Genomic DNA, 27,583 nt, shown 5'->3' on the forward strand with positions numbered 1-27,583 from the left:
GCTCTGTCGAGCAACCTTTACTCTGAGCAGGAATAATTGCGTGGAACTTTCAATTAAAATTCTACCAAAGGAAATTCCATCAGCGCGGCATAAAGGCTACTTGCACGGGAGCATTTCAGTTGCTGTGTGGCCGTGCACCAACGCAACTTAGAAGGATCAGCGCTGGGGGGGAGGAGGGGTTGGTGTGATCCAGAACTGGTGATTAAGATTACATTTTCCTCTTGGGATTGTAAAACCTTGCATTCTGTCCAGAGAGGACTGGGTCCCCTATCGATAGGATATTCAAGGCTGCAATCGTTACTTTTGGATAGAATCAGGGATAAAAGGTTCGGTCAGAAAGGTCGGAATATGGTAGAAACAGGACCTCCAGCCCTCTGAGTTGTGTTAAGTACTGAGTACTACACTAACCCCATTTTAGCCTCTCGTTACCCTGAGGAGGGTTAGAGGGCAATTCGTACGAGGATAGTTGAGGAAGGCAGAGCTTTTCTCTTTGGAGCAAAGGAGTATAAGAGGTGACTTAACAAAGGTGTAGACGATGATAAAAGGCGTAGATCGAGTGGACAGTCTGACTTTTTCCCTTGGAAGAAGTGGCTAACACAAAGGAGTATAATTTTAAGGTGATTGGAGGGGATGTCAAAGTAAGTTGTTTTTTTTTCCACAAATTGGTGGGTGTGTGGAATGTCTTGTTAAAGGTCTTCTGAAAGTCCAAATGAAGAACATCCACTGATTCTCCATTGTCCATCCTGCTTGTTATTTCCTCAAAGAATTCCAACAGATTTGTCAGGCAAAATATGCTTACTATATTATGTGTCTCCAAGTACCCTGAAAGGTCATTCTTAATAATGGACCTCAGCATCTTTCCAACCACTGAAGTCAGGCTAACTGGCCTATAATTTCCTTTCTTCTGCCTCCTTCCCTTCTTGTAGAGTGGAGTGATATTTGCAATTATCCAGCCCTCTGGAACCACGGCAGGATCTATAATTTATTATCAAACTTCATGTGTCACCTTATACAACTCTGAGATTTGTTTTCTTACGGAAATGCTCAGTAAATCCAAGGACCATAATGGAATCAATGAAAGACGACGGCCAACAGGTCATGCAAACTGTGCAAATGCAAGGGGTGACAAACCGCAAATGCAAAAGAGGAAGAAAGTAATATCAAGAACATGAGGTGAAGAGTTCATGGGTTGTGGGGCAGCTCAAGTGAAGTTGAATGAAGTTATCCCCACTGGTTCAAGAGCCTGACGGCTGAGGGGTAATAACTATTTTTGCCCCTGGTGGTTTGAGTCCTGAGGCTCCTCTACCTGATGAGGACTGGCTTATGGACCTCTGGTTTCTTCCTCCTGAAGTCAATAAGCAGGTCTTTGGTCTTGCTGACGTTATTGTGGCACCACTCAGCCATATTTTCAATCTCCTTCCAATGTGCTGATTCGTCTCCACCTTTGGTTAGGCCAATGACCGTGGTGTCACCAACAAGCTTAGAAGATCATTCTTGAATGATCATTACTAATGTTTCCACAATCTCTTCAGCTAGCTCTTTCAAAAGCCTGGGGTGAAGTCCATTTGATCCAGGTGACTTTTCTGCCTTTAGACCTTTTCAGTGTCCCAAGCACCTTCTCCCTAGCAATAGCAACTGGACTCTCTTCTGCCCCCGACACTCTCGAATTTTTGGCAGACAGCTAGTGTTCTCCACAGTGAAAACTGATGCAAAATACTTATTAAGTTCATCCATCATTTCTGTGTTCTGTGACTCCTGACACCTGGAACTTCCCCCATACTGCCAGTGGATGCAAAATACTTGGTTAGTTCATCCCCCATTACTACCTCTACAGTACTGTTTTCCAGTGATTTAATATCCACTCACCCCTTTTACACTTTGTGTATCTTCAGAAACTTTTGGTATCCTCTTTAATATTACTGGCTGGCTTACTTTTCGTATTCTATCTTTACCTCAATAACTTTTCAGTTGCTTTCTGTTGGTTTTGAAATGCTTCCCAATCCTCTAACATTCCCACTAATTTGTGCTCAATTATATGCCCTCTCTTTGGCTTTTATGTTGGCTTTGACTTCTCTTGTGTCATCTTTCCTTTGGAATACTTCTTCCTATTTGGGATGTATATATCCCGTGCCATCCAAATTGCTTCCAGAAATTCCAGCCATTGCTGCTCTGCCATCATCCCTGCCAGTGTTCTTTTCCAAGCAATGCTGGCCAATTCCTCCTTCATGCCTCTGTAATTCCCTTTACTCCTCTGTAATACTGACACATCTAGTCTTAGCTTTTCCTTCTCAAATTTCAGGGTGAATTCATTCATATTAAGATCACTTTCCCCGAAGGTTCTTTTACCTTAAGCTCTCTAATCAATTCTGGTTCATTGCACAACACCCAATCCAGAATAGTAAACACAAAGTACCCTGTAGATGCTGTGGTCCAATCAACACGTACAAACAAGCTGGATGAACTCAGCAGGTCGGGCAGCATCCGTGGAAATGAGCAGTCAGCGTTTCGGGTCGTCAATCCTGACGAAGGGTCTGGGCCCTAAACGTTGATCAACGGATGCTGCCCGACCTGCTGAGTTCATCCAGCTTGTTTGTACATGTTGACCCAGTCCAGAATAGTTGATCCCCTAATAGGCTCAACCACAAGCTGCTCTAAAAAGCCATCTTGCAGAGAAATTGATCCTCCTGTAATCAGCACCAAGCTGATTTTTTTTTTCCCTATCTACCTGCATCTTGAAATCCCCCATGAATATTGTAACATTACCCTTATGCCATTCATTTTCTATCTCCTTGTATTCTTGGACATGAAGCTCTCACTTATAATCTTCTTTCAGCCATGATACAGTGATGCCTACAACATCAAACCTGCCAATCTGCAACTGTGCTTATTCTTTATCACACAAGATCACAAGACAAAGGAGAAGTAGGCCATTCGGCCCATCGAGTCTGCTCCGCCACTCCACCCTGAGCTAAACTATTCTCCCATTTAGTTCCAATTTCTGGCTTTTTCCCCTTATCCCTTGATACCCTGACTAATTAGATACCTATCAATCTCCTCCTCAAAACTCTCAATGATCGGGCCTCCACACCTGTATGTGGCAACGAATTCCATAAATCCACGACCCTCTGGCTAAAAAAATTTCTCTTCATCTCTGTTTTAAATGAGTTCACTCTAATTCTAAGACTCGGGCATTCAGCTATAACACCTTCCTGTATTCACCCTTTTCGATTTTGCTTGCCTTTTACGTTGCAATTCATCCTGTTGACTGCAGTTTCAGCCTATCAACAGCCTCTCCTCACATCTGCCTTTGATGTAATTGAACATCCCAACCCATATCATTGTTATCTGAATGCAAACCATAGGAGGACATACGGGGACCCAGGGCCAGAGAGGTTGTGAAAGGTGTGTCTGGGAGATTTCGGGAAGGACGTTGGGAGTGTCGGGTCTTGGCTGCCAGTAGTAGAGAGTTACTTAAAGAGCCAGAATTCCAGATATTTAACTGGGGTGTGGGGTTGAGTGTTGGGAGGGATTTGAGGCACTGGTGTTGAGGGTCCAGGAGGGGCTTGATTACTGAGGGTGGTGACTGGAAGGGATCTGAGGTGCGGAGTGTGGGAATGGCTATAGGAACAAGAAGATGTGAGACGGAGGTACACGGGGATGGGGAAGGGTGTGGATGATGGGTGTCATTTTGGACAGAGAGCAGGTTTGTGGTTGAATTGAACTTTCTGGATGAACAGGCCAGCCATTGGCTGGAGTACCTCAAAGGGCAAGCACGGGCCGTCACGCTGGAGAGCCTCATCCGGTGGCCTGAGACAACCCAAGACTTTGAAAATCACATCAGTGCCAGTCAAAGACAGACGTAATCCTGTCAATAGTAGTTGTTCACTGAAGCTGCTCACTCAGGGTGAATTTGTACACGATATCTCAATGAACTGTGGAGTACTTCACAGTACTTTGTGGCAGGTTTTTGATAGTTAGAAGCCGCTAATTGAGATCCTGTGTGTAAACTGAAGCCCCTGGCTGTGTCGGGCTCTTGGCAGAGTTCTGATCTTGATCCTGGATGAAAGAGCAGATTTCCTTCTGCTTGTTGCTTGCCACAGCACCCACATGTTCGTGTGTAGTTAACATCACACGCAGGATGAAAGTGCAGGAATTTCTGCAATGAGATCGGGCCTCTTTTTGACTCTTTTAAACCTTTATTGACTGGTTTTTAGTGAAAATGCACAATGAAGTGAGCCTCAGCGAGGTGGGAATAAAAAAATATTCAGAGCTAGGAAGTCGCTTTGAGAGTGGAAATCCTGGACTTGCTGCGACAGTGGATAACTATTATTCATGAGAACTATTTGAAATGTAGAGAGCTTCAGATGCTGTTGGAGATCCAGCAGCTCTTTTGAGAGCAATGTGTGTTAGTTCTTCAGTGTTGTCAAGACCTGTGAGATCCATACTGGAACCTCTGCTGTTTGTGTATAACCTGGATGAAAATGTAGATGGGTTAGTAAGCTTGCAGATGATACAAGGAGTGGTGGTGTTGTGGGTTGTTTAGAAGACTGGCAAAGGGTACTAGTGGATATAGGTCAGTCGCAGCTATGGGTGGAGTTTAACCTGGCCACAGCGAATGATCTGGCTCTTCTGACAGCAACAGACCGGGACGTTGCGGGCAGGGGCTTTAGTAACGAAGTGGTAACCCTCCTTTCTGTGTCTGGTACAAGGAGGATGCGCCAGGGGCTCTCGGCTGCTGCGATCAGAATCATTTTCAGCTCGTTTCCTTTGTCAGAGATAATGAGGGTGTGTGAGGTCAAGAAGATGAACTGGATTCTGGCGACCCCAGGGGGGGTCTCAGCTGCAGACTCTGTAACTGCTGGCTTGCCGTGGTCACTCACAACACTGCAGTGTGGATTCAGTGCATTTGGAAACAGACAGACATGATCTTCACCACTGGGAGAAACCGCAGGAGAAGAACAATCCTCATTTTCATTCTGCAAAAACCTTTAACTCCACCAATTAAGAGGGAGCGTGGCACGTACTCCTCACAGATAGCTGCCTGCAGAAACTCGCCTTTGGTGCGTGAGGGCGTACAAGTTGTGACCAACTTGCCAGGGCGTCCGTGGCTGACTCAGTCTCTGTGTAGGCTGAGCGAGGCTGCACCGTAAGCCGAGGAATTGTCCAAGACTTCTCACAGCGATGTTACAACTCTCCTCCATTGAGTTTCCTGCTGCAATGGGGCACACCCGGAGGACACGGGGAGACTGGTTCCTCATCTCCACCTCCCAGAACCAGTCATTGCAGTCTCCGTTCTCTACGTGCGGTACACAGACTACACTTACCAACAAGCGTGTTCAGGGGAAGAACATCTTTTTCCCTGACGGTGATCTGTATTGGAACACACTGCCTGTGGAGGCAGGTACCCACTGCGTTTTGGCACCTAGACGAATACCTGAGCCCCAGGCTCTGGACTGAGTGCAGGTAAGTAGGATTGGGGTAGAGATGTGGTTGATGGTGGGCTGGCTACTCATCCAGGACTTGTTCCCTGAAACAGGAGTGGGTGGGCCGTGCACTCAACATCTGGAAGGTTCCTCCACTGGCATGCCTCTGCTTACTAAACCATCCTCCAATGAGAGAGGCCCACAAGTAGGCCGGAAGCCATGGCCAACTCTCAAGTCTCAGGAGCCTCCGCTGGATGAGGCTGATGTAGATGAAGTGCCTGCGGAGAAGCAGCTGATGCTCAGGAGGTCATATTCTCCCTGTGATGGCCCCCAGGAATCCCCCACCCCACCCCCAGCTCCTCCGTTTTCCTCCCACATCCCAAAGACGTGCCGTTATGGGGCGTTGTTGACTGTGACTAGTGTGTAAGTGAGCCACAGCACTCGTAGGAGGAGTTTGATTGCGGGATTGGAGGAACATGTTACCAGGGAAATCGGGGAATGTGATTGTGAGGAAGGTTCTGAGAGCTGGCATGCACCTAATGGGCCAAATGGTTGTATGCAACTATGAGAAAGCTCTAGATCAAAGCTTCAAACATAACTAGAAAGTTTATGGTGTATCAGACATGGTTGACTCCAATTTCAGAGAACATGGACAAATATGTCTCAGGATGTGGATGTGGTGGTATCTCCTTATCACTGGCAGGATCTCCCAACCCACTTGCTGGGCTGACAACGTAATGCTGGAGGAGCTCAGCAAGTCAGGCACGATCTGTGGGGAGGAATAAACAGCTGATATTTTGGACCATACCCTTCACTGGGACATCAGGACACGCCTAGTTGACACCAGGCTCTCAAAGTGAGCCCTCTAGTTGGAGATCCTGTCGTGGAATTGGATCCTGTTTTGAAAGTTTCAAGGAATACCCAGGACATTCAGGACATTTTTTCCCCCCCTCAGCGGCCGAGTCCTGCTGCCCCACAACATCTCAGTGGAGAAGGAATGTTCAGGTTCCCTGGCATGGGGTTTTGGTCTGAAACGTTGACGGCTCCTCTCTTCCCGCAGAGGCTGATTGACTCACTGAGTTCATCCGGTAGATTGTCAATGGTTCAGGTTGGTGACTGGGAGGAGAAGCTCCATTTTTGAGATGACTGGGAGGGATCCAGGCAGGAAAGGTTTTTGTCTAGAGAGCTCACAGGAGCAGTGGGAAGTTGGGGCAAAGGTGTGAGACAGACGTGATAGTCCATCTATCCAGTCCACACTCTGTTGCTGTGGGACCAGGCAATAAAGCATGTGTGATGTGCTTCTGAGGCTGTGGAAACAAGTGTGAAATCAATTTGGGCTAATTTAACAGCCATTGAAATTTGCAGTATATGAGGAGGTCGTTTGGCCCATCGTGTCTGGGCTAGGTGGAAGCAGAGCTGCAGCCCCAGTAGGTGACTTCTGTTCAGGTGCTTTGTGCCACATGCTGGTTGGTGCCTCTACTGCTCTTCCAGGCAGAGTTTTCCCCATCCCACTGTTGATACGGGGGAATCCCTCCATTTTCCCCCTCCTGCAGCTAACAAGCGGTATAAACCCTCGATCCAGCTGCTCCAGGCTGACCAGGATGCCCACCCAAGAGAAGTTTGGATAGGTGCTGAGGGAGGGGGTATGGAGGGTTTTGGTCCGGATGCAGATCGTTGGGATAGCAGATAGGTTGGTGCTATGTGGGGCCAAAGGGCCTTTTCTATGAATCCACTTTGCCAAGGGGGATTGGGTCCTTGTTCAGCTCACATTTGAAGACTGCATCTAAATCTTTCCCCTTTACCATATTGAAAGTGAATCTGTCTTTTCCAATTCTCCTAGGAGAGAATGTATCGCATTGTCCCAGGAACCATTGCCGCCCACTTGCCCTCTGCTAACCCTGCTGAAGTCACCCAGCTTGCACTGCCTATCCAAACAGTTGATCACAAAATCTGTGGAATTTGAATTCCATAATTCCGAGTAATTTTAACAGAGCTCATTACAAACTCCACCCGGTTGTTCTAATTCACTAGTAAAGATTTAGATGTCTGCTTTATTGTCATTCATACATCAAACCATACCGTGAAATGTGTTAGCAAGGATTGTGCTAGGGGGCCAGCCCATAACCGTTGCTGGTCCCACATCTTTTGTAACGTGGGAGGAAGCTGTAATAGCACTCTAATAACTAGCCTTTCAACCCCTACTGTAGTGTAGGATTGAAGAAAATTTGCCACCTTCACCCGGTTTGGACTGTATTTGATTTTTTCCCCCCCCACAATGCCTTCTTCAATAACCTCACCTCTCGATTCTTACTGCCTTCTCAAGGGGCAGTTGCGTCCAGGCATTAAACACTGGTCCTGTCAGCGAAGTCCACATCCTGCACAGTAAGGAAGTAAAATGGTCAAGTTCTGTCGTTTCCTGTCCAAAATAGGTCCCCTTGGTTGATCCTTATCCACCTGAGCTGTGATGAGGGAGATTGAGACACTGAGGTGAATGTGTAAGGCGGCCGAGACTTCCAGCGCCGACTGCGTTCCTTTCGATCGCTGCCAGATAAGGAACCTGTGAGTGGCCTATCGTTGTGAGGCTCTCTGTGGCAGGCGGGAAGGCCTCACTTTTGATGAATGTCTGTGATATCGTAGGATGGTATCATGTTTCTGCATTTATAGAATGTGGATTTTTACAGACCTGTGGTTTTTATGTTTTTTTTTTATTGCCTGTTCCTTTTCAGTTTTGTTGTGTGAGGGGAGGGTGTTTGGAGGATGATATTTTGTCAATTTCTTTTTGTGCTGGCAAGGGGCCTTTTGGGTGTCAATGGTTGTGATGTCATTCTTTTTCTGTGCAGGGGAAGTGTGGGTTTGATGTTTCTATCTGAAAGACTTTCATGTTTTTTCTTTGTTTCGTGGCAACCTGGAGAAGACAGATTTCGGAGTTGTATAGGGATACATGCTTTGATAGTAAATTATCCTTTGGGGATGTGCAGTGCCCGGGAAGGGCCACACTGCCCTGGGGAATCCTGTTCCGCTGGGATTGTGAGAGAGGGAAGAGAGCATGCCTGTAGTTGCCTGGGGAGTGTTGATGCTTCCAGATTCATTGCTCCCAAAGTTTATCCAGCTCTTTCCTTTGGAGCTGGAATTTGAATTCAGGACATTATCCTTGCAACCTTTCCCCGACACAGGTCTATACGTCAAAGTGGGTTTGGTTCCACATTGTCCTTCAGCATAACCTCACTACTCATCTATTCAAGACGAGAACAACTTGCTTCAACTTGAAGTTGAGTTGTCGGTGTTTTTGATGACGTCTTCATGTTGACGAACTCTCCATAATGTCAGCTATTTTCCTTCTACCTGGCAACAAACCAGGCCCCACGGCCTCTTTCAAAACTGTTGTGCCTTTCAAATTAAAATTGGTATTCGTGGACATAAGCCAACTTTCTGTCTGTTCAGGCTCGGGATTTAGGTTCCTAAAAAAAAAGGGTGCACGTTGTGCAGGAGTGTGAGGAGTCATTCTGAAAGAGCCACACCATTCAGCAGGCCCCAGGCCTCTTTGAGCCACAGAGTTCAGCCTGCCATCGAACACCTGCTTGTAATAATCCTATATAATCATCCCTCACTCCACTCACCACAGATTCCACCACCGATCTACACAGAAGGCAACCTGTAGGATCACCGTATACAAAATTATGAGGGGGTATAAGAAATGCCAGTAGGTTTTTCCACTGAGTTTGTGCCAGACCAGAATTAGAAGTTATGGGTTAAGGGTGAAAGCGGAAATGTTTCAGATGAACATTGGGTTGGGGGGGGGGCCGTGGAATTCACTCAGAAGAGAGTGAGTCTGAGTGAATTTCACTCAGTGAGAGTGAGGAACAAGTTGTCAGTGGAGGTGGTGGATGTGGGTTCGATTTGAACATCTGGGAGAAATATGGATAGAATGGGAGGGGAATGGAGGTCTGGGAGCAGGTCCATTGGACTAGACAGAATACTAGTTTGGCATCAACTAAGTGGGCTGAATGGCCTGTTTCTGAGCTCTAGTGTTATGTGATTTTATAAATTTACATGTATTAGGAATTTGCCACAACATGCAACAAAAACAACATTCAGCAGTTATAAAGAATAACAAATTATATAAAAATAAGAGGTTAAAGTACAGAAGTTGAATAAAATGTGCATAAATACATTAACACCAGCATGTACTTACAATGTAAGCAGGATTGTTAAAAAATGGTCTGAAGTGTTTGCAGTGCAGTGATGGGGGTGATAGAATGGTTGATCAGATTAACTGTCTGGGGGAAGGAAACTTTTAACAGGGCATGGTTGTTTTCATATTTCAAAGGTTCATTTGTTATCAAAGTATACAACTGTGAAATTCTTCTCCAGGTAGCCACAAAACCAAGAAAGAAAAGAACAGCAGCATGATAATCAACTCCCAAATCCCTCCCTCGCTGCGCAAAAGAAGAATGAGCAGAACAGGAATGTCGACCCCCCCCCCCCCCACATCTCCCTTCCCTGCGCACAAAAGATGAGAATGATAGGGCAGAAAATGCAGAATGGGGGGGTGGGTGGAATCCACAGTCTAAGTCCACATCCAAAACACAGGAAGCCTGGGCAACGTTCTCCCTCTCCGAAGCAGAGCAATCTCACGACCCCTTAGAAAAGGCAGTCTCCCTTCTCCATAGCAGAGCAATCTCACTGGCGATTTTAAAATCTTTTTGCGCCCTATTGCACTTTACGGGGGGGGGGGGAATTAACTTATCACCCCACTGTAGTGCAGCGGTTAGCAAGGCAATCGTAGAGCTCAGGACGTCAGAATCTGTAGTACAATTCTGTATGTTCTCCCTGTGCTCTCGCTTCCTCCCACAGTCCAAGGACCTACTGGTCAGTGGGTTAATTGGTCACTGCAAATGGTCCTTCGATTAGGCTGGGGTTAAATCGGGGGTTGCTGGGCAGCACAGTTCAAAGGTGCAGAAGGACCAATTCTGCACTGTATCTCTATGTTTTTCAAAACAGACGCAAGTCTTTGGGATGTGGGAGGAAAGCAGGGCACTTTGGGGAAACCATAGCAATCACAGGGAGAACGTGCACAGACAGCATCAGAAGTAGGATTGAACCTGAGAGATGAGCCCCCGCTGATGACGGACAAGCCTGCTGTCAACCCCCATTGCTGTGGACCTTTGCCTGTTTGAATCTAGAGCAGTGGACGAGGTGAGGGGGTAAGACAGTAGCGCTCCTCGCCCGTGGCTCTAGCAGTCCCGAGACAGTTACCCGTTCCTGGCAGCGGGGGGGCGTTTAAATCAAATAGAGAATACTTTAGTCGGGGGGGGGGGTAAAAGATGATAACATCACTCCTGGGTTAAGATAAAACCTGTCATTTCATTGGTGGAAAGTGCTCAGAAGGGCAAGCAGCATCTGCGGAGGGAGAAACACGCAATATTGATGATGCACATGGAGGCCATTCACCCCTTTGGGTACCTGCTGGTTCTGAGCTGAAACACTTTGTCCCATGTCCCGCCCCCACTTCAGTTTCCTGCATTGCTGCACCTTTCTCTCTCCTGAACGTCCAGTGACGTCCCTTTGATTATATCTGGGGTGACAGCCCCCGGGGTAATTTACAGGTTGATGGCACATTGGAAGATGTGGAATAGAAGCCCACGTGGTCATGGAGGACATACAAACTCCGCATGGAGTGGGGGATGGACGGCCGTGAGGCAGTCGTTTCCTATTAACCTGAAATGATAATTCCCTCCCCACAGATTTGTGTAATGGCTAAATATTCCAGTACTTTCTAAAATTACCTCAGACTTGCATTTGTTGATTTTTATCATGAAATCTTGACTATCTTCCTTAGATAGAGGCCACCGGTGACTGAAAGAGGAGCATTAAAAGCTGACTTTGTTGGCAATGTTCATGTCATTGATTCTGTGAATAATCTAGCAAAGATCTCGGAGCGGTGCGGAGATTGGCCAAGACGTGCGCAGACTGTGCTGTGATGTTCCCCAGTGTGGGCTCGCTCTGGACCTCTAAAGGGGGCAATTGGCCCCATTCCATCGACGTCTCGTTCCGTGTTGGAACGGTGATGTCGCCGTCACCACCCCGAGGGCTGTTGGGGGAGGGGCTGTAGACGCTGCCGGCGACGACTGCATCCCACGAGCGAACCAAACCTCCTTTTCCGCCACACTGATTGGCACCCGGTGGTGCGGGCGACTCCTGATTGGCGTGGATGCTAATTACTGCTGGGAGCAGATTGTCACCCAGCCTGGGAGATCTGATTATAGCAACGGCTCCGAGTGGTTTAATCTGTCCGCACAGTCGCTCTCTTTGGCCCTGCACGCCACATGCTGCTGGAGAGAGCTGACGGTGCCAATTGTGATGGTGGATATTGGGGAAAATCCACTCTCACTGCGTCCTCGCAAATTGCAGGAGCGGGGGGGAAGAGCCGTGTTATCGGGGAAGCAGGAAGGGCACTGGGGATTTTGGAGTGTGGCCGTGGGGTACAGGGGTAAGGGATCCAGGCAGTGCAGAGGGAAAACTGTGCTGGTGACTTCCAGGCCTGATCTCGCAGGTGATCGTTTCAAAGTCACAGGTCCACAGGCATTGAGCTTGGTGATGTGGTCCGAATCTTAACCCCCCCCCACCCACCCACCCCAAAGAAACTGAGGCAGGATTAGGTACATCTGGGTTCTCGTGGAACAGAGGGGTGCTGAGAGAATTAAAGTACCAGGATCCTGGAGGGAGCGGACATTAACCCAGGGGGTCAAAAACCAAGTGAGTTTAGATTGCAAGTGGTCTGAAGAAAGATCAGAGGGGAGATGGAAGTTTTTTTTTAATCTTTTAAAAAGTATGCGTGATCAGATGGGGGGGGGGTCTGGGTCTCTCCTGAAGGAGGTGTAAGGTGCTCCTTCCCTCCACTAGCCTGCAGGTCACCCTTGAGCAAGGTGTAGCACCTGCATTGCTCCCCACACCCTCCCCCTCCAATCAGGGTCACGTGAAGCCATGGGAGCAGTCGGTGGGTGGTCATTCGAGCAACTGGTGCACACCACAAATCCTGGTTCGGTGACCACTGACGCCAGGCAGACAATCTCTGAAGGGTATTGATAATGGTTGGAGTCACCCATCCTGAAAAGACACTGCCCAGAAGAGCGCGATGGCAAACCATTTCTGTAGAAAATTTTGCCAAGAACAGTCATGGCCAAGGAAAGACCATGATCGCCCACATCGTACGACGTGGCATATGACTTGCGAAAGGGCTTGGGTCTGTAGCGTGCTTCCTGAAGGCAAGAGGAGACAGACTCCACACTCGAGTGGACATGCAGTGGAAGAGCCAAAGCCTGCAGAGGCACGATGGGTTGAGAGCCTTGCTCCAATGTCTTATTATTCTGTTTTTTTTTCACATTCCATTTTGTGGGCTCTTGCTGTGCAGGAGCCGTGTGCTGTTTCCACCATAACGACAGGACACCTGACCGGTGGCCGCACTCGTGAATGAAATGGCCCAATCAGCACCGGCGCCCGTTTGCAGGCCGCTTCACGGCCCTTCGCTCCTCAGTCTGGTTCTGCCCGTCAGGGAGTGTGTCTGACAGTCGTGCGTGAGCAACGTTGAATTGTTGGTTGTCCTCCAGCTCTCTCCCCTCTGCTGTCAGTACTCCACGTCTGCAGTGTGTGCCGCCTGCACCTCCTGACATGCTGAACAGCCATTCCCAACATTGACTATTGAGGCAGGGGTGAAAGTAATTTAAATTCCTTACATTCCTACAGCAGGGGAAGAGGCCTTTCAGCCTATCAGTTCTGTGACAACCATCAAGCAGCCATTTTATTCTCCACATACTCACTGGCTGCCCCAGGTTCTGCTATTCACCTACACATGGGTTAATTTACACTAGCCAATTAACCAATTTGCTGGCCTTTAACCTTAGCACCAACGCTGATGAGGAAGGAAACTGGGTAACCCGCGTGGTCACAGGAAGAACCTGCAAACTCCGCACGGATAGCGCCAGAGGTCGGGATTGAGCCTGCGTCACTCCTGCCTTGAGGCGATGGCTGTACCCACTGCACCACTGGGTGGTGGGAAGTGAGTGTGAACACTGACCGTGTGTCGGGATCAGATGGGCAAAGTCAACGTCAGGGAAAAGATTCCAGCGTGGATAAAGAAGGGGCTAATTAGCAGGAGGCAAAGAGTGGGGGTAAAGAAGGGAGGCTTTTCTGTCTGGTAGTGGTGACTAGTGGTGTTCCACAGGGGTCTGTGTTGGGACTGATCCTTCTTGAGTTGTATGCCAGTAATTTGGATGATGGAATTGATGACAAAGTTTTTATTGTAAAGTTTGCAGACGATATCAGGATGGGTGGAGGGGCAGGTAGTTCTGAGAAAGTAAGGAGGCTGCAGAAGGATTTGGCCATATTAGGAGAACGGGTAAAGAAATGGCAGATGGAATACAGTGTTGGAAAGTGTATGGTCATGCACTTTGGTAGAAGAAATGTAAGGGTTGACTATTTTCTAAATGGAGAAAAAAAAATACAAAATCTGAGGTAACAAAGGGACTTGAGAGTCCTTGTGCAGGACTCCATAAATGTTAATTTTCAGGTCAAGTCTGTGGTGAGAAAGGCAAATGCAATGTTAGCATTCATTTTAGAGGACTAGAATAGAAAAGCAAGGATGTATCGCTGGCGCTTTATAAAGGACTGGTGAGGCCTCACTTGGAGTATTGTGAACAGTTTTGGGCCCCTTATCTTAAAAAGGAGGTGCTTAAACTGGAGAGAGTTTAAAGGAGGTTCACAAAAATGATACCAGGAGTGAATGGCTTGTCATATGAGGAGAGTTTGATGGCTCTAGGCCTGTATTCACTAGAATACAGAAGAATAAGGGGTGATCTTATTAATACCTATTGAATATCGAAAGGCCTTGATAGAATGGATGTGGGTAGGATGTTTCCTATGGTGGGAGAGTCTAAGACCAGAATTACCTCAGAATAGAGGGGGTGTCCTTTTAGAATGGAGATGAGGAAGAATTTCTTTAGCCAGAAAATAGTGAATCTGTGGAATTCTTTGCCACAGGCAGCTGTGGAGTCCACGTCTTTAATGTATATTTAAGGCAGAGGTTGATAGATCCTTGATTTGTCAGGGCATGAAGGGATACGGGGAGTCGGCAGGAGACTGGGGCTGAGAGGCAAAATGGATCAGCCGTGATGAAATGGTGGAGCTGACTCGGTGGGCCAAATGGCTTAATTCTGATCCCATACCTTATGGAACCTGGAGGTAAAAGTGTTTCCTGTCAAACGCTAGCAAAGTGAGCTTGCAGCCTGAGCAGCAGAGGTATTTTGTAAATCATCAGCATTGCACTCGGTGTAAGGGGGGTGAAAAATCTCACATTTAGTTACTGACTCCCCTTGAAGTGTTTTACACCCGAGCGGAGTCACTACCTCACAGCACCAGTGACCCCGGCTTGCTCTGCGGTCTGTGTGGAATTTGCACGTTCTCCCTGTGACGGGGTTTCCCTCTGGGTGATCCTGTTTCCTTCCATATTCCAAAGATATACCAGCGGGTAGCTTAATTGCCCACTGTAAGTTGTCCCTGGCGAAGGGGTGAGGGGTAAAATGTGTGAAGAATAAAATGAGGACAGTATCTGATGTAGTATATCAATGAGTGCTTAACGGTCAGCACTGACTATGCTGCGTGGGTCTAAACCCTTGCAGGTGCTGCAGTGCTGGAAACATGGCAGCTAATGTGCACACAGCAAGATCCCACAAGCTGCTGTAAGGTCGGGTATTTGGCCGCGCTGAACGAGGATGGCCATTGGAGGGTTTGTGGGGCGGGGGGAGCTTTGGAAGAACAGCGGCTTCGGCGCTCCGACTCGGCCGTAGAGTGGTGCCTGGGGCAGGGCAGCTCTCTCTCAGCGGCGGTCCTTTGCTGCGTCCTCCTGGAGCTGGGGATTCTGACGGAGCTGCCGCTGCGCCATCTGTTAAATTGCGGGAGCCATGGGGCTCTTGTGAATGAGTCATCAAACCAAAGCCCGGTGATTTTTGCAAGTGCTCAGCACTGTTTCCTGTACCATCCTGGGCAGTGCCCATGCGTGGAATCTGTACACAGCCTCAGCCCGCACCTTTTGCCACCTCGGGTACTGCTCAGGCTTTTGGCCTCTTCCAGGGCGCTACTATCTTTCTAGATCCCAGCTTCTGCAGCCGCTTTTGTCTTAAGCACTCTGAAGCCAGAAGGGAAACTGCCGAAAGCAAGCATTCTGCCTCGGAGAGGGGAGCAGCATTAACGTCTGCAGATGATGGATCAGCAGCCGGAACTGTTGTCTGTTCCTCTCTCCACAGCAAGAGCCCAACCTTCTTGAGAACAACGTAATCAGTTTAATCTGCACCCTGACTCTCTCTCAATCTGTCCCCGTCCTTGCTGACTGCTCACAGTCACACCTCTGTTCCTGTGGAATTGAGCCAGGCGGTTCTGACGTGCTTGCAGCCTCTCGGTCCTGCCTCTTCTTCATGCCCCAAATGCCAGCAGTACAGAGACACGAGTTTCTGCCTAGTTAATACTCAGATCTCCCAGCGAACTCGTACACAAGTAGGTCGGTCCCAGCCAGTGAGATCTGCTCCTTCCCGGAGCCAGTGAGTTCACCTGTAGGTTTTTGTGAGGTAACATTTTTGGAATTGATCTTTTCCCTACAGGATTTGGTGTCAGCTCTGATTTATTGAATTCAGTTTCCTTTCATGGATTTGAATCTGGATCATGGTCTCATTGAGACCATTTGGCCCTTTGAATGTGTGCCCTCCGATGACCATCTAACTCCTTCCTCCCTCATTTGAGACGCGGCCCTCTGGTCCCAGCTGTCCTATATAAACCTGATGTGCCAGGCAGAGGGATCCAGACCATCGCCATCCTCTGGCCGATAAACATTTCCCTTGTCCTTCACCACTGTCTGTGTGGAGTTTGCATGTTTTCCCTGTTACTGCATGAGCTTCCCCCCTACCTCCAGGCACTCCTCTATCTTCCTAATCCCAATGTCATGAGATCAGTGCCTACTCTGTGTGTGTGTGTGTGTGTGTGTGTGTGTGTGTGTGTGTGTGTGTGACTGGGAGAGAGTAGAATCTAGGGTGAGGTGCTGGGAATGTTGGGGGGCATGGAGGCAAAATGGGATTAGTGTAAGTTTAGTGTAGATAGGTGATCGATGGCCGGCATCATCTCATTGGCATGATGGCTTGTTCTTGTGCTGTGTTAACAAGTGAACAGTGCTTAGTTCCAATGAAAGAGAATTATTTTTATTTTAGAGACACAGTGTTTTTTTTAAATTTTAAAGATACAGGCCTTTGCAAACCACAAAGCTTTGATGACCAGCAACCCACGGATTTAACACTAGCCTAATCACAGGAAAGTTTACAATGACCAATTAACCTACTAACCAGTACAACCTTGGACTTGGGAGAAAGCCCATGCGCACGCAGTAGGAACGTGCAAACTTTCTTACAGAGGACACTGGAATTGAACTCTGAACTCCAATGCCCTGAGCGGTAATAGCATCGCGCTACCTCGCTTCGACCTAGTGATGCTGTAACAAGTCCAGGGAATCTCCATTAACCAGAACCTGAAGTAGACCAGCCACGTACACACTGCATCTACAAGAGGTCAGAGGCTGGTATCCCGTCAGCTTCCACATCCTTCAGCCATCCATTAGGCAAGGGGGTCTCGTGCGCACTTCAGGACAAAGTCTGCTTGACTGGCCCCCAGTACACCCATCCTAAATATTTCCTCCAGCATGGTCCATGCTGGCTGCAGTGTGAAATAACAACAAAAGAGACTGCAGTTACTTCAATAGCACTGCCAAAACCTGAAACCTCAACCACTAAGGACCAAAGCCCCAAATGCTTGGGGACACCTCTGCCTGCAGGCTCCCTTCCAAGTTGTACACAATGATATGGAGATCTCTGGTACTTCATCACGGTGTGTACATGGGGACAGCACTGCCTGCAGGCTCCCTTCCAAGTTGTACACAATGATATGGAGATCTCTGGTACTTCATCACGGTGTGTACATGGGGACAGCACTGCCTGCAGGCTCCCTTCCAAGTTGTACACAATGATATGGAGATCTCTGGTACTTCATCACGGTGTGTACATGGAGACAGCACTGCCTGCAGGCACCTTTCCACATTGTACACAATGATATGGAGATCTCTGGTACTTCATCACGGTGTGTACATGGAGACAGCACTGCCTGCAGGCACCTTTCCACATTGTACACAATGATACGGAGATTTATTGCCAGTAGTTCTTCTGTATCAGTCTGGAATTCTCTGCTCAATATCACTGTGAGAGTATCTTCAACTGAAGGACTGCTGTCATTCACGAAGGCAGCTCCACCTCCCAAGGGCAATTAAAGACTGTCCGCTCCAAGAACCCCAGGCATGAATGTAACCTGGAAGAAGGCTCAGGCAGAACCCTCGACTGCCCACCACCTGGACCTCTCAATAACCATCTTGGCCAGGCCTGGGACAAGCATACCACTAGATCTCCCATTCCACCTACCCACTCGTGACTGGGAGCCCATATCTGGTGTAGCCCCTTGTTTTCCTACCTTGCCTGACAAAAGGAAAGTACTCCATGCTCACTGCTCCATCTAGGAAGTGCAGACAATGTCCGCCAGACTGTCGTAGGAATAATAAATAACTGTATTGTTCTGCACTGGACTTCAGAAGACTGGCCTATGGTTTCATTGAAGTATCAACATTCTGATGGGACTCAACAGTGTCTAGAAGGAGCTCAGTAACTGGGTCACAATCTCAGAATGCTGGTTACATTATTCAGAACTCTGTTGAGAAGAATTTTTTCCGTTCAGTGAATTCCTTCCCCAAGTGTACTTTATAGATTCATTTCAGGACAAGGATGGTAGCCACAGGTTCATCGAAAGATGTGAGGGGCTGAATGGCCTCCTCCTGTTATGTGGAGGGGGATGGACCTGATCTTTACGGACCGGTGCACTTACACCAGGGTGCTGCTGAGCTTTCACACCACTCAGTGCCCACCCATTTACGGTACGTTCTCTTCCCTTACTGCAGCTTGCTCGGTACACTGTCAGCTGCTGGAATGACCCTCTATGTCCTGTCAATATCTGCACATCTGAAGCTCTATCAGTTCTTCGCTGAGACCGTGCTTTTGAATGGGGGTCCGAGAGCTTCACATGAATGTTGGACCTGGTATCTGGCAGCGATCTCTCACCATCTACCTCCACCTTCTGGGAATGGCAGTTGTGCCCGATTCTGAGGCGGCTAGGTACAAGAGGCTAAACTTGTGTAGCACCTCCAATGTGGTAGCGCACCTCCAATGTGGTAGCACACCTCCATAGACAAGACTCTGCGTGATTATATGTGAGATTATGGCGGGTCAGTTTTTGAGGAACTTGACGAAGGAGGAGAGGGATTTGCGGCTACAGCAGCTGTTGCTATTGGAGCAGTTACCAAGGCTACTGAAGCAACCAGACGAGGAAAGCAAAGATCTGGATGAACCAGAAAGAAGTATAGGTGAGGTGTTAAACACTCCAGAGGTTGGAAAACAATGGTGATATTATTTAACTATCTCACATTGTACGAGGGCTTGAGAAGGTAGATATCTAAGTATTTGGAAAGACGTGGACTAGTTAAGAAAAATCAGCATGGCAAGCCAATCTTTTGTAAGTGGTAGGTTAGTCAAACCGATCTTGTAGAGCTTTTCGAGGAAGTTACCAGGAAAGTGGGTGAAGGTAAGACAGTGGATGTTCTCTACATGGACTTCAAGGCATTTGTCAAGGTCCCTTATGGAGGCTGGTCGAGAGGTTCAGTCGCTCAGCATTCAAGATGAGGTTGTAAATTGGATTAGACATGGGCTTTGTGGAAGAAGCCAGCCAGTGGTAGTAGAGGGTTCCCTCTCTGACTGGAGGCCTGTGACGAGTGATGTGCCACAGAGATCAGTGCCTGGTCCATAGCCGCTTGGCATCCATATCAGCAACCTGGATAATAATGTGGTTAATTGGATCAGCAAATTTGAGTATGATATCAAGATTGGGGGCGCAGTGGATGGTGAGGAAAGTTGTCACGGCTTGCAGAGGGATCTGCATCAGCTGGAAAAAGGTGCTGAAAAGTGGCAGATGGAATTTAACACAGACAAGTGTGAGGCATTGCACTTCAGTAGGACAAACCAGAGTAGGTCTTACACAGTGAGTGGCAGAGCACTGAGGAGTGTGGTAGAACAAAGGGATCTGGGAATACAGGTCAATAAATTATCGAAAGTGGCATCACGGGTAGATAGGATCATAAAGAAAACTTTTGGCATATTGGTCTTCATAAATTAATGTATTGAGTGCAGACGATGGGATGTTATGTTGAAGTTGTATAAGACGTTGGTGAGGCCTAATTTGGAGCAGTGTGTGCAGTTTTACCTACAGGAAAGATGTAAGGTTGAAAGGACGGAGAAAATTTACAAGGATGTTGCCAGGTCCAGGATCTAAGTTATAAGGAAAGACTGAATACATTAGGACTGTATTCTTTAGAACATAGAAGATTGAGAGGAGATTTGAAAGAGGTGTACAAAATTGAGGGGTATAGATGGGGTAAATGTAGGCAGGGTTTTTCTATTGAGGTTGGGAGGGACTACAACCAGAAGTCATGGCTTAAGAGTGAAAGGTGGGAAGTTAAAGGGAAACATGAGGAGTATTATCTTCACTGAAGAGGGTTGGAAGATTGTGGAATAAGCTGTGAGAGCAGGTGGTGCATGCAAGCCTGATCTCAATGTTTAAGTGAAGTTTGGATAGGTATGTGGATGGTAGGGATATGGAGGGCTATGGTCCCGGTCCGGGTCAATGGGAGTCAGCAGTTTAAATGGTTTTGGCATGAACAAGATGGACCAAAAGGCCTGTTTCTGTGCTGTACTTCTCTATGATGGTAAATTAACAATATCATCGCAGCCACCTAGTGCAGGTAATGGACTATCTTCATTGACTTCCTGCTTCGGAGCAAGAAGGCTGCGAGTGAATGGCTGATTGCCAGAGCGAAAGCACTTTATTACTCGAGGTAAAAGAGAGGCAAGACTGCACAGGTGCGTGGTGTCAGCCAGTAGAGTGCAAAAGGTTTGAAAAGAAGAGAGCCATATCCAGTGGGCAGCGGAGTGATAGGGCTTTGGCTCGACGGGCTTAGGCGGTAATGGGACCAGGCGAGGTAGGTTTACCTCTGTTATTTGCGGAAAGGAGGAACTATGTGTGTGAGGCCAGTTTTATGTGCTCGGTGTCAGATGTGGGAGGTCCTAGAGTCTCCCAGCCTCCCGGACGGCCACATCTGCACCCAGTGTGTCGAGCTGCAGCTCCTAAGGGACCAGTTCAGGGAACTAGAGATGCAGCTCGATGACCTTCGCCTGGTCAGGGAGAGCGAGGAGGTGATAGAAAGGAGTTACAGGCAGGTGGTCACACAGAGGCCACGGGAGACAGACAAGTGGGTCACAGTCAGGAGAGGGAAGGGGAAGAGTCAGGTACTAGACAGTACCCCTGTGGCTGTACCCCTTGACAATAAGTACTCCTGTACTCCTGACAATAAGTACTCTTGTGCGGGGGAAACAGCCTACCTGGAGGAAGCAACAGTGGCCGTGCCTCTGGCACAGTCCGGCCCTGTGGCACAGAAGGGTAGGGAAAGGAAGAGGAAGGCAGTAGTGATAGGGGACTGTATAGGGGGTGAGACTGGCGATTCTGTGGACACAGGAAAGAAACTCGGATGGTATTTTGCCTCCCTGGTGCCAGGGTCCAGGATGGTTCTGATTGCATCACAATATCCTGCACTGGGAGGGAGAACAGCCAGAGGTCATGGTATATATTGGTACAAATGACAGTGGTAGGAAAAGGGAAGAGGTCCTGAAAACAGACTACAGGGAGTTAGGAAGGAAGTTGAGAAGCAGGACCGCAAAGGTAGTAATCTCGGGGTTATTACCTGTGCCACGCGACAGTGAGTATAGGCATAGAATGAGGTGGAGGATAAATGAGTGGCTGAGGGATTGGAGCAGGAGTCAGGGATTCTGGTTTCTGGATCATTGGGGCCTCTTTTGGGGCAGGTGTGACATGTACAAAAAGGATGGGTTGCACTTGAATCCCAGGGGGACGGGGAGGTTTGCTAAGACTACTGGGGAGAGTTTAAACTAGAATTGTTGGGGGGAGGGAACCAAACTGAAGAGACTGGGGAAGAGGAGGTAGTCTCAGAAACTCCTTACATTCCTATAACATGGGAAGGGGCCTTTCAGCCCATCAATTCTGTGACAACCATCGAGCAGCCATTTTATTCTCCACATACTCACTGGCTGCCACAGTTTCTGCTATTCACCTACACATGGGTTAATTTACACTAGCCAATTAACCAACTTGCTGGCCTTTAACCTTAGCACCAACCCTGATGAGGAAGACAACTGGATAACCTGCGTGGTCACAGGGAGAACCTGCAAACTCCGCATGGATAGCGCCAGAGCTTGGGATTGAACCTGCGTCACTCTTGCTCTGGGGTACCCACTGCACCACTGGGTGGTGGGAAGTGAGTGTGAACACTGACCGTGTGTCAAGATCAGATAGGCAAAGTCAATGTCAGAGAAAAGACCATGGATAAAGGAGGGGCTAATTGGCAGGAGGCAAAGAGTGGGGGTAAATAGGGAGCCTTTTCTGTCTGGCAGTATTGACTAGTGGACTAGTGGATCAGAGGGATCTTGTGGTCTGAGTCCATAGGACACTCAAAGCTGCTGTGCAAGTTAACTCTTTGGTTAAGAAGGAATCAGTTGTGGGATTGAGTTTAAGAGCTGAACAGTAATGTTGCAGCTACATTGGATCCTGGTCAGACCCCACTTGGAGTACTGTGCTCGGTTCTGGTCACCTCACTACAGGAAGGATGTGGAAATAATAGAAAGGGTGCAGAGGAGATTTACAAGGATGTTGCCTGGATTGAGGAGCATGCCTTATGAGAATAGGCTGAGTGAATTTGGCCTTTTCTCCTTGGAGCGATGGCAGGTGAGAGGTGACCTGATAGAGGTGTATAAGATGATGAGAGGCATTGATCATGTGGATAGTCAGAGACTTTTTCTCAGGGCTGAAATGGTTACCACAAGAGGACACAGGTTTAAGGTGCTGGAGAGTAGGTATAGAGGAGATGTTTTTTACTCAGAGAGTGGTGAGTGCGTGGAATAGGCTGCCGGCAACCATGGTGGAAATGGATACGATAGGGTCTTTTAAGAGACTTTTGGATAGGTACCTAGAGCTTAGAAAATTAGAAGGCTATAGGTAAGCCTAGTAATTTCTAAGGTAGGGGCATGTTGGGCACAACTTTGTGGGCCGAAGGGCCTGTATTGTGCTGTAGGTTTTCAATGTTTCTATATTCTTATGAAGTAGTGTCGTAATACAACAATACACTTTCTGGCATCCTGTGTGGTCACTAGATCATCAGATTTAGATGAGTCATCCTCATCACTTTACTCATCTTCAGATTGTTCGCCTTGGTGATTTTTTGATACAATGCTTTCAACGATTTCATCCTCCAAATCTTCATTTTTATCATAACATTCAAGATGATTGTCAATACCTTCAAGTTCTCGGCCACACACACAAAATGCTGGAGGAACTCAGCAGGCCAGGCAGCATCTATGGGAAAAAAAGTAAACAGTCGACATTTCAGGCCAAGATCCTTCTTCAGTTCCTAACTTGTGGAAGTAGCAAAATTGTTTCATTTTCACTCCTGGCTCTTTACTGCATCTGCAAGCCAGAATGTCCGAAACCACAGTGATCAAAATAGTTATGAATTATCTTGCTGCTTATTCCTTGCTAGCTATCACTGCCAACTCGTGCCACCTGTAAAAGATTAACCCTTGCACTCACTCCCTTGGCTTTTGAAAATGCTGGTGGATTTTCGTCAACTGCTTTGAAAGTGTAGTTCACCAACTGTCTGTGATATAATATTTTTAAAAGATTTTTATGATTTCCTTATCTGTTGGCTGCACCAAGGATTTTGTACTGACAGGCAGAAATTCCAGCTGGATGTCTCTCAAACATTCTCCTTTACAGTGTACTGCACAATTGTCAACAAGCAGAGCTTTCCTTGATTTTTGCTGCTGCTCAATATCCCAACTTATCGGCCATTTCTTAAAAATTCTGGAAGTCATCCACGCATTCGATTAGTATAGTACTCGATTGGTAAACTATCCATTTTTAGTCTCTTTGAAGCATCGAGGTTTAACACTTCCCAGTAACCAACTATTTTGTTTTATCCGTTCTTGACCTATTTGAACACAACACTGTTGTACGATCCATGGCCTACTTTGAACCTGATAGTGCTGCATGTTTGTAGCAAAGGGAACTATTTGGCACGGCATGATTTTTTTCCAAAAAAAAAGGCCTGTTTCATCGAGGTTCTTATATCATCTGCTCAAAAGTTGGAAAATTTTTTAGATTTCCATGTTTCTGCATTTCTAGCATCAGTGCTACCTTTCTTGCAACGTGCTTTCTTGAATTTAATGTGGTTTCTACATTTCCAATGAGATTTCCAACCATCTGCTGCTTTAAAATCTTCATGACCAGCTTCTTAGCTAGTTTCTGACATTTTTTTTTTAAACATTCGATCCACTGGGACTCACCTCGCCATGTTACAATGGAAAGCCATTGACTGAGGGCCTCCTCAACATGAGGTGGCACGTTAGCTTAGTGGGTAGCACGCATTTTACGGTCTAAGTAACCTGGGTTCAATTCCCATTGCTGCCAGTAAGGTTGCACATTCTCCCTGTGACTATATATGTTTCCTCCTTCAGTCCAAAGACATACCGATTGCTAGCGTAACGTGCTGTAAGGTTTCACTGCTAATGTAATGGTTTTTTGTAATGTTCACTGCTTTCTTTTTACAGTATTTTTATTCAGAAGAAAAAAACAAGATTTACAGAGTGCAACACAGATACATCTCAACATAAATTGTGTACATTCATATATTGTAATAAAATTGATCAAAATGTTATAGCATATCACATAAAGGTATACCACTCTGTAATCAAAAATTTTAAGATAGGTCACACATCATAAAAGAAATTTTTTATATAAAAATAAGTCAACCAACTACCAAAGAAAAAAGCTGATGGATGATAATGGATAATTAGGGGAAAAATATTCGTGTAAGAAGAGAAGATAGAAATATACATAAAAGTCTGTGCACTGTTAAACTTTATAAATTGGAAAAGTAATTTAAGAGAGGTCTCCAGATATCATAAAAAGATTGAAAAGCCATCTTCAATGGCTACATGATATTTTGTCTTATTTAAATTTAAAGAAGATCTGCTGCTCAATCTTAATTTCAAAACAATCTTTTTATGATATCTGGGTAATGTTCACTGCTGAAGTAATGGTGTCTCTATAGCAGCAATGTTTGGGGTATGACTGGAGGTAACAGGACTGTGGATACATGTTAGCCAATCAGGATTTTGTTGCCCTGTCTTGTGAATCTGGAAGCAGTTGATTTTGTGAGCTTTTGCCAGAGGGAGGGCGGGGGGAAGGTGGGGGGAGAGGGAGAGAGAGATATTTGGTAGATTGCCGGAATGGGTGGACTTGGAACAAGGGTTCAAAGGGCAGTGATAATCAAAGGAGGTCAATGAGACTGATCAGCCTATGTGTGAGCTCCAACTTTGTGCACAGACTGTTCACAAAGATTTGAGCCCTTTTTTTAATATATATGTAACCCCCTGGGTCGCCTCAGGCTCGCTCAGCTCATTTCGTCTAGGGGGAGCAGCCTTCGGCCCCGCCAAACTGGGTAATCAGCTGGTGTGGATGCTGTGTGATGTCCCCGCCTCACCCAAAAACAGACAGTACACCATATGCGATTAAATGAGTACAATTTATAAAGGTTACTATAACTAAGTGATTAATAACGATACAGTATATATGAAGAGAAAATTAAAGAAAAGGTGCCAAACATCAAAGTCCAAACCACTTCGTGCACAACCGTTGGAGCTCAATTACTGAAGTCTTCTGGCCACCATTCGATCCCCTCCGAACTCCTCGACTCGCAGCTCAGGACCCTCCGAACTCCTGGGACTCTCCAAACAGCTCAGGACCCTCCGAGTGGTCAACCAAGCACATCTAGCTTCATCCCCCCCCCCCTCGGAGAATCTCCCGGCCTCGGACCCCCCTTTGGGGTCCAATCCTCGCCCAGCTTAGAGCATTGCGTCCTCTCTCTCGACCCCCTCGCGCCGATCTGCCCAAAAGCCCGTCAACAAAAGCTTACAGACTCAGAAGGAAGAACATTAATCCCCATTTGGTTTACAAAGGAATACCATTCTCGTTATCAGTAAATTAGCATTCCTGCTAGTTAACAAAAAAGAAGAAACCCTCTTTACATATATATTTCATTTCTCTACTAACCATATAATCAAATTAAGAGTTATAAACTTTAATCGCATATTGTGTACTGTTTGTTATTTTGTGGTACTGATTTGTCACAGGACACTGTGCAGCATCCACCCAAACAAGATTTCTTAAGTTTGGCTAGGCAGGGAGTTATCTATATCCACGTTATATTAAGCCGCTAGGCGAAGCAAGTGTTTCATTAGGTTAATTGGTTATTGTAGATTGTCCCTGGGATTAAATTTATGGATTGCTGGCCAGCATGTCTCAAAGGGCCAGATGGGCTTCTTCTGCATTGCATCTGAATTAAAACTCTGGATCCTTACCTTCACACCTTTGTTTTTAGGTGTTCCCTGCTGTCCCTTGCCTGGTGCCCAATCTTCTCTCAGTTCATCTTGCTGATGTACAAAGTGTGCAATTGTAGGTTCTTGCCACTCCTGTCATCTCTGCCAGTTGATGACGAGCGGTGTTAGGCTTTTAATTCGGTCCACTTTGGTAACTTTCAGCTAGTGTCAAATCTTTTCATGGCCTATGGGCAACGGTCAAAATAATAAAAAAAAAGAACAAAATGATCAAAAATCACTGCTTTTTGAATTGGCGTCTGTTGGCCCAAATGGATAAAATAACACAAGCACATGCAACTGTTTGCTCTCAGCATGGTGTAGTGTCTAATGTGTACATGTGACTGACGCTAGTTAGAAACTGTTCAGCAGCAGTCTTCTGATGCGATTCGGCTACATAGTGTCCCAAACAAACAAAGGTATCCTGACTACTTTCTCAATTAGTTCTTGTTCTTCAAGAGTTGTCCCAAATAAGCAGCTGCCCCAGTTAACCAATGACCCAATTCACCAGAATCCACATTAAGTAGTGCAAAAAAGGAAGTGGAAAAAATAGTAAGATAATGCGCATGGGTTCATTGTCCATTCAGAAATCTGACGGCAGAGGGGAAGAAGCTGTTCCTGAAAAGTTGAGTGTGCATCTTCAGGCTCCTGTACCACGTCCTTGACAGTAGCAGTGAAAGGAGGGCATGACCTGGGTGATGTAGGTCCTTAATGACGGATGCTGCCTTTTGGAGGTGTTCCCAGTGCTGGGACATTAGTGCCCACGATGGAACTGGCTGAGTTTACAACTTTCTGCAGCTTTTATTGATCCTGTGCAGTGATCAGACAGTAATGCAATCAGTTAGAATGCGGCCCAATGTACATCTGTAGAAATTTGTAAAAGTCTTTGGTGACTTACTATATTCCTAATGAAATATAGCCACTGTTGTGCCGCCTTTGTAGTTGTGTCACTATTTTGGACCCAGGATAGATCCTCAGTGATATTGACACTCAGGAACCTGAAACTGCTCACATTTTCTACTGCTGATCCCTCAATGAGGACTGGTGTGTGTCCTCTCGACTTCCCCTTCCGGTTGACAATTAATTTCTTGGTCCTGCTGATGTTGAGTGCAAGGTTGTTGCTGTGACACCGCTCAACCAGCTGATTTATCTCGCTCCTGTACGCCTCATCACCACCTGAAATTCTGCCAGCAGTACTTGTGTCATCGGCAAATTTACAGATGGTGTTTGAGCTGCGCCTAGCCTCACAGTCGTGGGTGTGGAGAGAGCACAGCACGCAGCCTGGAGGTGCGCCAGTGTCGATCGTCAGCAAGGGGGGGTGGGGAAGGATGATATTTCCGATGTAGAGTCCTTGGAAGTGAGTCCATAGCTCGTGAAATCAGTTCTGTGTTGGGGTGAGTGAAGTTCTCCCCTATGACTTAAGAGCCTGATGGCTGAGGGGAAATAACTGTTCCTGAACTTGGTGGTGTGGGA

General features: G+C 46.9%; 1 protein-coding gene across 5 annotated transcripts in view; it reads left to right on the forward strand.

The window, feature by feature from the left end:
- Positions 1-27,583, forward strand: part of LOC132383156 (liprin-alpha-3-like) — a 259,537-nt gene that overhangs the window by 20,521 nt on the left and 211,433 nt on the right. Inside the window, exons 1-2 of one of the 5 annotated variants that reach the window (XM_059954018.1) lie at positions 4,268-5,463; positions 7,853-7,982. The exons of 3 other annotated variants lie outside the window; for them this stretch is intronic. The gene's annotated coding sequence lies outside the window, so the exon portion shown is untranslated. Of the gene's footprint in view, positions 1-4,267; positions 5,464-7,852; positions 7,983-27,583 lie in introns of those variants that run through there. One more of the 5 variants, XM_059954017.1, reaches the window with a different exon arrangement.

Source organism: Hypanus sabinus, chromosome 29, assembly GCF_030144855.1.
Source record: "Hypanus sabinus isolate sHypSab1 chromosome 29, sHypSab1.hap1, whole genome shotgun sequence".
Classification (NCBI taxonomy): Eukaryota; Metazoa; Chordata; class Chondrichthyes; order Myliobatiformes; family Dasyatidae; genus Hypanus; species Hypanus sabinus.